Raw genomic sequence first — 13998 nt, forward strand, 5'->3', positions numbered from 1 at the left:
ATAATGTCTAAGATACACTCATGCCGAATTTCAAGTTGATGGGTCTTAAAATAGCGAAGATATACGTCATTATTCTCTCGAATTCGCCAGTTTTTTTTTACTAGGACATTTACCGGTCCAGGGCTCACGATGGGATTTTGCCTCTGACAACAGCAGTATTGCAACAAGTCGAGAAACATTCGCACTAATCTTTTAAAATCTCACATCAAATGCACTCTATTTACATCCTTAAATTCCGATAAAATTCCGTAAATACTCTCCAAACTGAACTTTTATTCTGCAGCCACATCAACTTCTGACCAGACCGGCCATTGTGATAGAAAATGTTAAACTCAATTTCATTGGTTAATATTCCTGATGGTCCAATCAGAATCAGTATTTTTCGAAGACGTCAAAATGGCTGGCCCTGTCAGAAGTCAATGTGGCAATACTGCTGTTGTCAGAGGCAAAATCCCATCGTGAGCCCTTGACCGGTAAATGTCCTAGTAAAAATAAACTGGCGAATTCGAGAGAATAATGACGTATATCTTCGCTATTTTAAGACCCATCAACTTGAAATTCGGCATGAGTGTATCTTAGACAATTTTTTTCTGAAAAATACACGCATATTGCAAGTGTTGTAAAAAATGATTGATTTATTAGGCTTTTGAAGCGAGCTGGTAGTTTTTTATCTGAGTCAGAGTTCGACCCCTTTCTTTATTTATGGTTACATTGAAATTAACGTTAAAACTGGCTTGGCCCCTGTGATGCAGAGTATGAAAAAAAACATGTACAGAGATTTTACTATGTTATTCAGGCACGTAGCGTCGTTTTTGATAGTGGGAGGGGGGGGGGAGACTCATCAAAAAGTCTTGACAAGGGAAAAAGATTACTTTCCAAAATCGTGAAAATCCTAATCCGTGGGAGGGGGGGGGGGGAGGAGTTACCCTTTTCACTTCAATTTCACAGTTTATTTCCTTATTTTCAATTCAATTTTTACATGATCACAGAAAAGTGGGGGGGGGGGGGGCAACTCCATGTTAATTCCATTTTTGTATGTAAATTTCAGAAAAATATTGGCTGTGCAAAAAAGTAGGGGGGGGGGGGCCAGGCCCCCCTGCCCCCTCCTCTCCCCGATACTACGTGCCTGTTATTAATGCAACGACGATAGTAGTGTAAAAGTACCCTTTCTGGGCCAGACACAGTGGAGCTGTGGAGCCTCTGACGTCATCCATAACCATAGCAACACCAATGACGTCACTCATAACCATGGAAACCCCAACATTATCTGTTCCATATGTTAACCCCTAGTATTGTTCACCTGTTAACTCTTGCCCCCCCCCCCCCCCCCCGTTCTATTTTATAACCCTACTTCCTTGACCTTTGTTCTTTTATTCATCCCTATGAGTCTTTGTTAAAACAATTATCAATTAGATAAGCATAAATGCCACGTCATTGATAAATAAACTATTATAAATAAAAGAAATAATTGTAAAACATAAAGGGGATTCTGGTAGCCCCTTATGGGAGTTTTCCATGACGTAAACAGTAAAACCTATTCGTCTAATTGATAAAAGACGTATACAACAAAGGGAACAAAAGAATCATTGAAAAAGCATTTGAATGGAGACTTACTCGACCGAAATACTACAGGTTAAAACATGTTTAAATATCACAGGTAGAAACATGTCTCGATGAACTTGGACATTTAAATGCCAGGTGTGTTCACGCATAATAAATCATGATAATAAAGACACGAGCAGATATATAATAACATCACTTCTTTGGTTACATATACGTTTATTCTTTTTATGTACATAATTACAAAATTTAGGTACAATACACATGAACAGGCATACATAGGCTTTCACGTCGTTTGCATTGACCCAGGAAATAAATTTTGAAGGCCAGTGTAACCATTCTAAAAGGTATTGCTTGTTTTGTCCTCGTCCTCTAGATTGCAATATTTTTTCCACTTTGAATTCTTCATCTTTCCAGACGTCCACTTTCTGTAGTTCTGCTTGGTAAAATGTTCCTTTGATCTCTTCGTTTAGATAGTCTTTGAGTCTGTATACAGGCAATCCGCCTCTTAGTTGTCTTTCCGATACAATGAAAATTTCTCCAGACCACTTCTAGTCGTATTCGCGTGAAAATATGTTTCTTAGATGACTGATTCGTACATGATTCCCTACTTTGAATTTACACAGTTTCCGTACTCGTTTTGTTTTTGATATACCGGGTGTCCTTTTTGGGCCAATACATCTTCCATCAAAGGTCTGTTTGCTTAACCTTGGTCACTTTAACGGGAGCCATGCCAATTGTTCTATGATAGGTTGCATTGTAATTTCTGGCAAAGTCCTGTAGCTTATCAACGTAACGATACGATTGTTTGTAGGTGATGTATTGATACATTTTAATCTTGATCGTTTTTATCACTCGCTCGGCGTAATTGGCTTTGACTTCGGTATTTTGAGCGTACAAATGATCGATATTTTGCTCATTCAATAAAGCATTAAACGCTCGGGTTCGGAACTCTTGACCTTTATCTGAGTGAATTCTGGTAGGATGACGGCCTTCTCGAAGAATATTTCTAAAAGCTGCAGTGACACTTTCGCCTTTTTTGTCCTTCAGAGGTTGCATCCACAGGAATTTAGAAAATATGTCGATGACGATTAGTACAAATGCAATCCCGTCGTTTTCCTTGCTTTTTTTTGAAATATACATCAAATCCACATCCCATTGATCATCGATGCCAAGGGCCATAACTTTGTTTTTCTTGAGCGGTCTCCGAACACCTCTCTGAAGACGGTAGGCTTCTTGTCTTTGTAACCATTTTCTGATCTTGTATTTACTCAAGACGTATTTTCCTGCCTTGCAAATCTATATAATTTCTCAGGTCCCGAGAAACTTCCGGCATTGACAGGATTGTAGTATATCTTTGCTAAATAATCCTCCCAGGACATGTTGACACTTCAAGTCTCATCGTTGGAATGAGGAACATGTGAACATTATCCCCTTTTATACGAATATCAAATCACGTGACATATATCACGATAATAAAAACAACTAGACACGATCTCGTTGAGAGCAACGAGGAGGTCTTCCGTGCGATTTTTTGAAGGTTATATGACCTTGACTTTGATATTTGACCCTTTATCTCCTTATCATGGCAACAACAAAAATTTGATGGTTGAATATTGTTAGGAACATCATTCTCAACATTTTTATTCTATATTGATTTTCAAAATGATGCTTTTAAAAATATTTGTTCTGTTTGAGATATGTTATTAAAGTTTTTGACTTCTGGCCCCTAAAACCCCTAATTACGGAACACATGATAAAATAATTACAATTTATTGTTAAATAAATGTGAGATGAACATTATTGCTTCCTAAACATATAACAAAATATTTTTCAGCGAAGTGCTATAAAAGAAAGACTTCAGAGCCTTTATGGCCCCTAAAAATCAAAAGATAGGTCTTTTGTTATTAAATATATTTTGTTCATCAAGGGTTTTGAAATTCTTTGCCGTTTTGGGGGTATTTTGTAAAGATCGTTTTAGGGGCTGACCCCTTATCTCCTTATTGGGGCCATATGACAAAATTTCGATAGTTAAATATTGACAAGCACATCATTCTAAGCATTTATTATTCAATATTGCTTTTCAAAATATTTCTCAGTAAAGTGCTATGGGAGAAAGACTTTAGAGCCCTTTTGGTCCCTAAATTGAAGGGCCAGACCCCTTTTCTTGACATCATATGAAAGGTCTTTTGATATTAAACATATTTTGTTCAACAGGTGTTTAGAAATTCGTTGCCGTTTCCGAGCTATCTGGGATAGGACGTTTTAGGGACCGACCCCTTATCTCCTTATTGGGGCCAGATAACGAAATTTTTATGATTGAATATTGTTTAAAACATCATTCTAAGCATCTTTTATTCTATATTGCTTTTCAAAATATTTGTCCTTTTTGAGATATAATTGATGAAAATTTTGGACTTCTGGTCCCCTTAAAACCCCTAATTACGTAACGCATGATAAATTTTTTATAATGTATAGTTTTTTAAGTGAAAAATAAACAATTTTGCTTCTTAAACATATTACAAATTTTTTCTCAGTAAAGTGCTATGGAAGAAAGGCTTTAGAGCCCTTCTGACCCCTAATTTGAGGGACCAGTCCCCTTTTTCTTGATATCAAACGAAAGCTTTTATAAATATTAATTTTATTTGCTCTGTATCTTATGTTAAAATATTTTCAGGAAAGGAGATAAAGAATGAAAACCATTCAAAATCACGTCGTTTTTTCAAACTCGATTTTCGGGTCAAGGCGAGCTTCGACGCCTTTGAAGCCAGACAACCATAAATGCCTTTAAACACATCTACAATCTTTCGTCTACAATCCCTGAAAATTTAAATTCAATATCTTTTTTCGTTGAGGAGGAGATAGCAGGACAAACCGACCCTCTAAAAATCGCTAAAACGTCAATATCTCCAGAACGGAAATGATGTAATTAAAATAAAAAATTATATATAAGGCTTTCATAAATATCTACAAGATCTGACATTTTCATGAAAATCGGTTGAGTCGTTTTCAAGAAATCGCTTGTACAAAAAGGCGTAAGAAAAAAAATAATAAAAGTGAAAAAGAAACAAAGCAATAACAATAAGATATTCCGTTCGAAACAGAAGACCTTAATAATAACAATATTCGTTTCCTTCTTTAATTTGAACACACCTCCTTATTTGTATATTCTATGTAATAATGAAAAGGAAGTAGTCTAAGAACTTTCGTCATTATCTGATTCTCGACTATCTTTATCCTCTTCAGAATCGACATCCTCCTCTTCAGAATCGACATCCTCCTTTTCAGAGTCGGTATCCTCATTCCACCCTTCCTCCAATAGATGACGGTTTTTGTTCAAGGCCATTTTGACAGATGCCTGTTCATTATGACCATCGGAAAGAAAATGTTTAACATCTCTCATAATTTCCGAGTGAATAGGTCCTTTTTGTAACTGCAGGATGAACAAAATGATTAATCCATAGTTCTCTGAGAATCTTTTGATGTCTTTGGAAATCATTTTTTCCTCTGTTTACAAAAATAATTAGAAATGGGGTGATATTTTATCTCTATTCGAATGTTTTCACGTTTACCACTATTTTAAATGTGTAATTTGCGGAATTTTCATGCCATTATATTTGCAGAATACTAGTTGTTAAAATATCACTGGAACAGCACCACATTTTTTCGAAAACGTTATAATTTTATGTGGATATATACGTGGTGCGCTGGTCAATGTAGAAATGATAAAACATTTTTATTGAAGAAAATCTGCTTTTTCTGGGTCATTAACAACTAATGCACGTGCGTTTATTTATAAATTTATATGAATTCTGTACATGTCGCTATAATTCCCGTAACTCACAATTATAAAATCAGTTCAATAATCAGACGATCATAGAAAACAAACGATATTAATTGCATGTTAGATTGAAGATAACCAAAACTATATACAGACTTTTTATATACATAAAAGATCTCTCATGATATTTGTGATAGAATATAATTTTTATCTAACGACCTCTAATCACATCTTTAAGCTCATTTTAATGGATTAAAAAGAACTCATAGCTCGTTTGAACAAAACATGACTTTAAATTGCTAAAATTCGTCAAGTCAAACCCATTTTCGACTCTGGTTTGAAATTATTTTGTATACCGCATGGTCTCGTGACATTAAAAATCAAAGTACTGAAGTACTGACGGGAGTTGATTTTATCGATTATCATTTATTTAAAATCAAGTGTGATTTTCCATGGCAAGAAGTATCAGTAATCGAAATATTTCTGAGAAATTGTATGGATCCAGGCAAGATTGAACTCTTATCTTGTTCAACCAAACGCTCGGCTGTCTCCGTTTATCTCCGACAAGCAAGAGAGACTCTGTTTTGTCGGATATTAACGGAGACAGCCAAGCGTCTGGTTGAACGAGACTACATTGAACTCTAGCGTAGGAATACATTCGACTTTAAAAAATATCTAAACTGTTTGTAGAATTTAAAATCTTACTATTTTCATGGTATTAATATACAAGTTTTCTTGAAAAACAATGCTTCAGAATACATAGCATCGAATTTATCGATTATTTTCAAGAACTAAGTGTTGTCAGCGGTATTGATTTGTGCTTAGGTCCAAACACTGTTTCACTTTCGCTTTGCCCGAGTAAGTGCATAGGAGAGTTGATTAAAATCAACTCTCAAAAATCAGTTTATATTTCTTAAAAGAGCAGAATCGTCATTAAATCATGTTTGGTAGCAAATTTAATTATGAATAATACAGTTTATATTTATCTATGAGTGTAGAATGGCAACTTTGAATTTGCCAACATTGTCAATACAAATGAAAACACGTACATTGTCAATTACCTGTAAATTGTATATACATGTATAGCACTTATAGGTAGTTATACCAAATATAAAATGAATGTATTCAATTAATATAAGTTCATTGTTGTTCATTGGGTTATCATTGCGGTTCATTGTGGTTCAACGACCTCCCCTAAAATGTATAATCATCAGATTACCAAAATCACACTTTAATTAGTTCCATTTTCAATATTTAAGTTCGAATGATACAGAAATGCAGCATCCTTGTAACTCTTTCCCAAAGAGTTCTTAAACTTGAAAAATGAACTTGTTAATAAAAATACATTACAAAATTAGAAATTATATCGAATGAAGCAATAAACAAATTTTAAATGACTATATATCAAACGTTTAATGATGAATTCTGTTGTAATGATAAAGCGTGAATCATTTAATTCTCAGCGTATTTATCATTTTAAATCAATAGAATTTCTTTCCAACTATTATCTACTTACATGAGATTCTCCGAAAAAGAAGTGTGGCCAGAAACTAGCTTCAGTATTTAGTGCATATTAAACGTTAAACCGATTTTTTCAACGATGACTTTAACATGTTTAATTTTATATAATATATTGACAATTTGAATCTGTATTTCCTGCTGCTATGAAGTATAAGGCGAAGTTTTTAATATACTGACGCGCTGGGGATATCGATAATAAAACAATATAATACAAATTAATGCATTCAACGTCTGAAAATCGCACAGTTCAATGATAATAAAAACACACAATAAAAAGTGGGAAATGCCCCAGTCACACATTCACGGATCAACTCCACGGTTCTACTACGGAATATTTTCCACGGTTGACACCGCAAAATCAAATAATCGCTAATGCCCCAGTCACACATTCACAGATCTACTCCTAGGTTCTACTACGGAATATTTTCCACGGTTGACACCGGAAAATCTAATAATCGTTAATGCCCCAGTCACACATTCACGGATCAACTCCACGGTTCTACTACGGAATATTTTCCACGGTTGACACCGGAAAATCAAATAATCGTTAACGCCCCAGTCACATATTCACGGTTCTACTACGGAATATTTTCCACGGTTGACACCGTAAAATCTAATGATACGGAGTTAGTACGGATGCACTACGGAATGGATACAAATTGATACATACGAATTACTACGGATTTATACGGAGTTAAAACGGACTTTTACGTTCTAAAACGGTTTAGTAAGTTTTTCTAAGGAAGAACTACGGTGGTTTCATCCGTAGTGGAATTTTGAACATGTTCAAAAATTGTCGCAGCTATACAAGTATTGCTACGTTTGGATACGATAACAGACGGAAAAGCCACGGGTCAATACATATCGCCACGTATGATTCCGGATCGCTTCCGTAGCTAATCCGGCATTTAATCAGTGAATGTGTGACTGGGGCAAAAGTAGCCGGTACCCATATCATCAAAATATGGTACGTATATCCAGATATTAAAACGCTGAAATACGACTGAATAAATAAACAGAGCAGTGTAAACTTCCAAACATGCAGAGCTTGTCGCCATTTTATGATATGCGTACCAAAGTGGTACACATATACATGTACATATCGGCTTAATGTACCAGTGCTCAGGGTCATTTAGCCCCCCTGTCGTTTTTTGTTCAACGTACAAGTAGAGGTTACACCCACCAATGGGATTGCCCTCACTTCGATCGCGTGAATAATGTGATACTGGGAAATTAAGTTTAGGATATCTGCCATAGATAATTTTTGATATAACATACTATACTCTGTCCCGAGTTTTTGCTTCCACCACTTTTTGCTTGATATTTCAATAATAGTAAATACCTTTGTGCTCAAACTACGTTCATCCACTAATATGAAAAATGTCCAGATTATCTGTTTTGAAACGCCCCCTCTACCTCTTCAGGTTTCAATACTCATCCAAAAATTGAAAATCTACGGAGATTTTGCATTGCATAAGCCATTAATAAGCCCGGATGATAATGTTAAAAAATTTCAGGATGTATTCCGAGTGTATTCCGAAAGGAGAAAAGATGTAAACATATACCATTACAAATCTCTGTAAGAAAATTGTTTTCGTTCCTGTGAAATTTTATGAGTGAATAGGGATAATTGTTCAATGAAGATATCTTGGATATATTCCCTTTCATCGATTTCAATTGTATTTCTTTCACATGTATATGTATTTTTATTAAAAATCATCAAAAAGTGATGGAAGCAATAACTTGGGACAGACTATAGCTTTTATGAGCATTGTCACAACTGACCTGTTGTGATGGGTTCTTTTAACATTTACACCTTATGAAATCATATGGATGACTCTTGTTTTCCAATAAACCACAACAATATGAAAAAATAAACAATAAATTTATCTACATATGTACAAAGAAATTATTAATCATAGTTCTCAACGGGCCTCCATAATCTTGTGCATAGTCCACATCTTTCTACCACTTTCCACCATGTTCCACCAGGATCCACCACGCTCCACCACGATCCACCAAAATCCACCCCGTCCCCTCAGGTTAACAATAACTTAAGAATTATAAAATTGGTCACTGAGTTGTGGCAATAAAAATACAGAAAATGTAGGCAATCAGGTCTCGCAACGCCCGCGCCAACAAAATCCACACAGGCTACATGTTCCCTAGATCACACAGCAGGGGAGACACAAGAGACACACCCAAGTTCACACAGCAAGGGCTTAACACACACAAAAATACTGCTCGGCGTCCAGACCTCTTCTCACACAAGTCAGCCCACACCCCATATATATAGTCATCAAAACTAAGAGGTATATTTATACTGTTGCAAATAAGTTTTGGGTTCGAAAATATTTGGAATAACGAACTCGAATTTTTTTTTTATATGAAAAAGGACATGATTATTTCATTGTCCGTGAGGTAGAACTGATGAACCAAAAAAAAAATTGTTCATTAAATACCGGCATGCTAAAAAATTCTTATTAATTTTGTTTGTTTTGTCCGAATCATAAAGAAAGTATTTTAAATTACATATCTTACATTAGTTTTCATTTACTTCTATATCCATATCATTCATTGACTTTCATATCCATCAAACCGTTGCATGCATCGCTCCATTGTAAAATTACCGATTTTTCCATAGAGCATTGCAAATAACAGGAGTATACCGGTATATAGAGCGACGAATCGTTCAACAAGATAAAATCTGCACATAAGGGGAAGTTTCCCCGGGGAAGAGGGTGTTCTTGGGGGTACCATGTCAGAGATAAAACGGGGCTTGGTTTTTTGGGGGGGAAACAAGCTAAAATATGGTATTTTGGCGGAATAAAGCGCATTTAGATATTGGAAGCGTTGCACGCATCGCTCCATTGTAAAATTACAGATTTTTCCATAGAGCGTTGCAAATAATAGGAGTATATATATAGAGCGACGTATATTATTTTACAGAAGTTTATCAAGATAAAATATACACATACGGGGAAGTTTCCCCGGGAAGAGGGTTTTCTTGGGGGGTACCATGCCAGAGAAAACGGGGCTTGGTTTTTTTGGGGGGGATATATATAAATATATATATATATATGTATACACACACACACACACACACACACACACACACACACACACACACACACACACACACACACACACACACACACACACACACACACACACACACACACACACACACACACGTTTTTGTGTATGTACATGTATATGTATGATTTGTTTACTATGGAATATTCGGCAGTTTTTATTGAAAACTTTATATATTCACATTACAAATGTACTATAATTTGTAAATTCTTATGAAGGTTGTTGTACAATTTAAATAAATGAGTGACTGCTAAATTGTTTTCACTTTCGTCGTAAAAACAAGTTTGCTGACAGCACATACATGTACATTCCTTTCTCCAATTTCACGAGATTTTCGTTTTCATTTCGCAACGTCAGCAAAATACACGTAGCTCAGTCAGCAAAACAACATCGTGGGAATTTTCACCTATTTGTAAGGCGTGGTCATTCCTTATAAGGAATGTTTTGACTTCGTCATGCAAGATTAAGCCGATTTAAAAAGATCAAATATGCACATAAGAGAATGTTTTCACCTGGATGAGGGTTTTCTTGAGAGGTTACATGTAAGCAAAATCGGGGTTTCAGTTACTTGGGGATAAATCAATATGAAGATTTTGAAGATTTTGGGAAACTTAAAATAATATTAATTTTCCTTTTTTTTTCTTTGCTTGTCAAGATATATTGGATGGGTCTGGATGCTATGCGTGCCTGCAGTTCCCTCAACAAGCTGCGAACACAGCAACAAATGCAGAAGATCGAAAAAGACAAAGAACGTGGCTTGCCCCTCTAAAACGAAAAACTGAAACATGTGCATATATGTTGTAAAAAAAAACTTTTCTTTATTTGCAATACACTACATGTAACAGGAAGTTCAAAACACATATGTGTTACTGAAATATTCTTGTTTTGAACAATATCACTGTTTCTGAACATAGTTGGAAAGAAAGAAAGAAAATGTTTTGGTGTATAATGTGCGTGTGTGAAATTCATGCTAGTGTTGTTTATAGAAGATGAGCGGTTCCGAAGGCATTGTGGCGAATAATGTTTTCCCCGTTTCAACAGAAATGGGTGTGTCTTATGTAACAATTGACATTCGATACAAAGTTTAGAACATTCCATTCAAGCGAACATTTTTACCACTTCAATGCGCTTCATTGTATATACTCCTGTTATTTGCAACACTCTACGGGAAACTTGCTGATTTTACTACGGAGCGTGCAGTACATGCACTTTAAAGAAGCGCTTTAATCCGTCAAAAGACCTTATTTTAGCTTGATTTCCACCAAAAGAAGCCAAGCCCTATTTTCTCTGATATGGAACCCCTTCAAGAAAACCACTTCCCATGGGAACTTCCCCTTATGTACATATTTTATCTTGTTAAATCGCTTTATAATATGATTCGTCCCTCTATATATACTCCTGTTATTTGCACCGCTTTACGGGAAAATCGCTGATTTTACAATGGAGCGATGCATGCAACGCATTCACTTGACCGAAGCTTTTTATTCCGTTAAATTCCTCTTTTATATATGTACAATGTATATTTATATACGGAGGTAAGCGCCTTTCTAAAGTGCATGCAATTCTTCTTAGTTAATTTGCCATTTAGCATACAATTCATAGAAGAAACTGTATGGTTCTTTTAATAACATGTGCTAAATATGGCTTATTCCGTAGGCGTAAATCACATAAGTTAAAAAGTAAGTTAAATTTATAATTGATCTGCTATTTTAAAAATACTATACCTGTTTTATTGTAAATCAAAAATAGGAGCGCCATATTCAGTTAAAGTTTTCGTTGAAACAGCTCATTTTCAAAGGTTGAAAATTGTCATTATACATGACTGTGTAATTCCATGGAAATGATCTATCGAAATATTCGGGTAGAATCTGCATATATAGAGATGATACCGGTAAATAAACTTACCATATAAAGCTTTTTTGCGACTTATTCCGAAATGCCTAACATTCACCAGCTTTCGTCGTGACTTTATTGGTTATTTTTTAAAAATATTCCTCGATGATGAAGACTTATAAAATCTTAAATAATACGTACAATATTTATGCTTGGCTAACTCAATGATTTATTACCTTGTGATCCATATTATTCAAGAAGGATTAGCACCAAAAAACTTATTTGCAACGCGTTGCAGATAACAGTATATAGCCTTGACTTCGATGAAAATCAATACTAATAATATTACTGTCCTTCCACTGCATTATGTTTGATCAGGGACGTAAAATACGTCTCTGGCTTGATTTCATTGGCATATCAAGAAATATCAGACTATAACCTTGATTTAATGATTAAAATTATTTAACCGTTGCACTGACACAATGTATTGATTATATCCGGAAGTTTTGTTTTGTCTTTTATTTAAATCAGTCACGTGATTTTGATAGGCCGCTGACCTAGTCTCGTTCAACCAGACGCTCGGCTGTCTCCGTAAATCTCCGACGAGCCGAGCGTCTGGTTGAACGAGACTAGCCGCCGACCAGGAAGAGGAGTAAACACGAACTAGGAAGATCAAACATGGATATTATATTGTCGCCATTTTGAGTTGTAGGTCTTTATGAGGTGCGTAGTGTGTAAACGTATGTTAATATGTTTTACGGTGTGACCGTTGGGACGAGCGCAGAAGGAGTCACACATCTGTCATCATTGTTAAATGCAACCCGTGGACTTAACCAAACCAAAAAACTTTGGCTTTGTCTCGAAAACTTTTACAACCGCAAGGAACCGGAAGATATCAAACTTTTATTCCAATGGTCCCTTCCTAGCTTTATACACTTAAACAAAAAACTACCACTGAGCATTAATAAAATGTTAAACAGACTTATTAAAATATTTTGATAAACACAAAGCCGGTTTTTTAATTTTTTTTATCTCTTCTTTACCTTTTAATAATGATCATTCAAATCAATAAATTGTGTGTCTGTGTTATTTCTCATTTTGTTCCTTGTTGTTACCGGTGTTTTAGTTTTCCTCTGTGACATCAATTTTGTTTTTAATCTTTTTAATTTTTGTACGCTATACGTTGTAGACATGTTCCCTCCCCCTTTTTTTTAGTGTGTGATATCCAATATTATTGAAAGGTTTGACCACATATGCAACTATAACAAATAGATGTAGATATTTTAACAGTTTAATTTTTTCTTTTATTTATTCATTACAAAATGACGTGGCTACACGTAGATCTAATAATGATCAGACTTTTCTTTTTTAATAAGTTTTTGTCACCTACCTAACGTATACAATGATTGGATCAATATGACAATAAATTTAGCATGGAACTTGCATGTGTATTTACTGAGCAAAAAAAAAATCATTAAAACAAAACTAATCAGCCAAAGAGTCACCGTTAATAGTGAGCGCAGTATCAGTATTAACGGTGACTCCCTACTGTGTACTTCCTACACGTTACATTCAGTACAGATGCCTGATCCACCTCTAAATGTATCGCGGGAATATAAAACGCCAGATCACTGTGACGTCATACTTAACTTTTTGCGCTCGACAGATTTCGTAAATTGTCGGACAAATTCGGGGAAGGAAATGACGTCATAGGTACAGTTTTTTACGTAAGCATATGTGTTGTTTACTTTAATGTTTTTAAAAGGATTGTTTATTGTTAAATGAAAATGATGTATGCGATTTACAGGTAAGAATTTTCCTTAGAAACGCTTCCTGTTCCGCCAAGTTGCTATGCACCGCAAAGGATCACTGGGATAGTAGAACGTTTTCACGCGGGTCCACAAAATTTTCTTTGAACAATGTGCAGATTTCAACTCGAATTTCCTCCGTTCGTACACGTTGTCTATGGAGCTCGCTACGCGAGCGGCGCTTCGCGCCGCCTCGCTGCGCTCGCTATTACTGATTGTTGAAGAATTATTTTAATCTAATGCTATAACAGAGTTGGCGAAATTGCCTAAACTGTACCAGGTTATGAGTAGTTTTGAGGGAATCGTTAAAATGGAGTGTGACTAAAATGGGTAGTGAAACCCGGGCCGGGCCGGGATTTTCGAAACTGATAACCGGGTTTTTGTTGATTTCTTAAAAAA

The sequence above is a fragment of the Magallana gigas genome, chromosome 4 (assembly GCF_963853765.1).
Source record: "Magallana gigas chromosome 4, xbMagGiga1.1, whole genome shotgun sequence".
In the NCBI taxonomy this organism is placed as follows: Eukaryota; Metazoa; Mollusca; class Bivalvia; order Ostreida; family Ostreidae; genus Magallana; species Magallana gigas.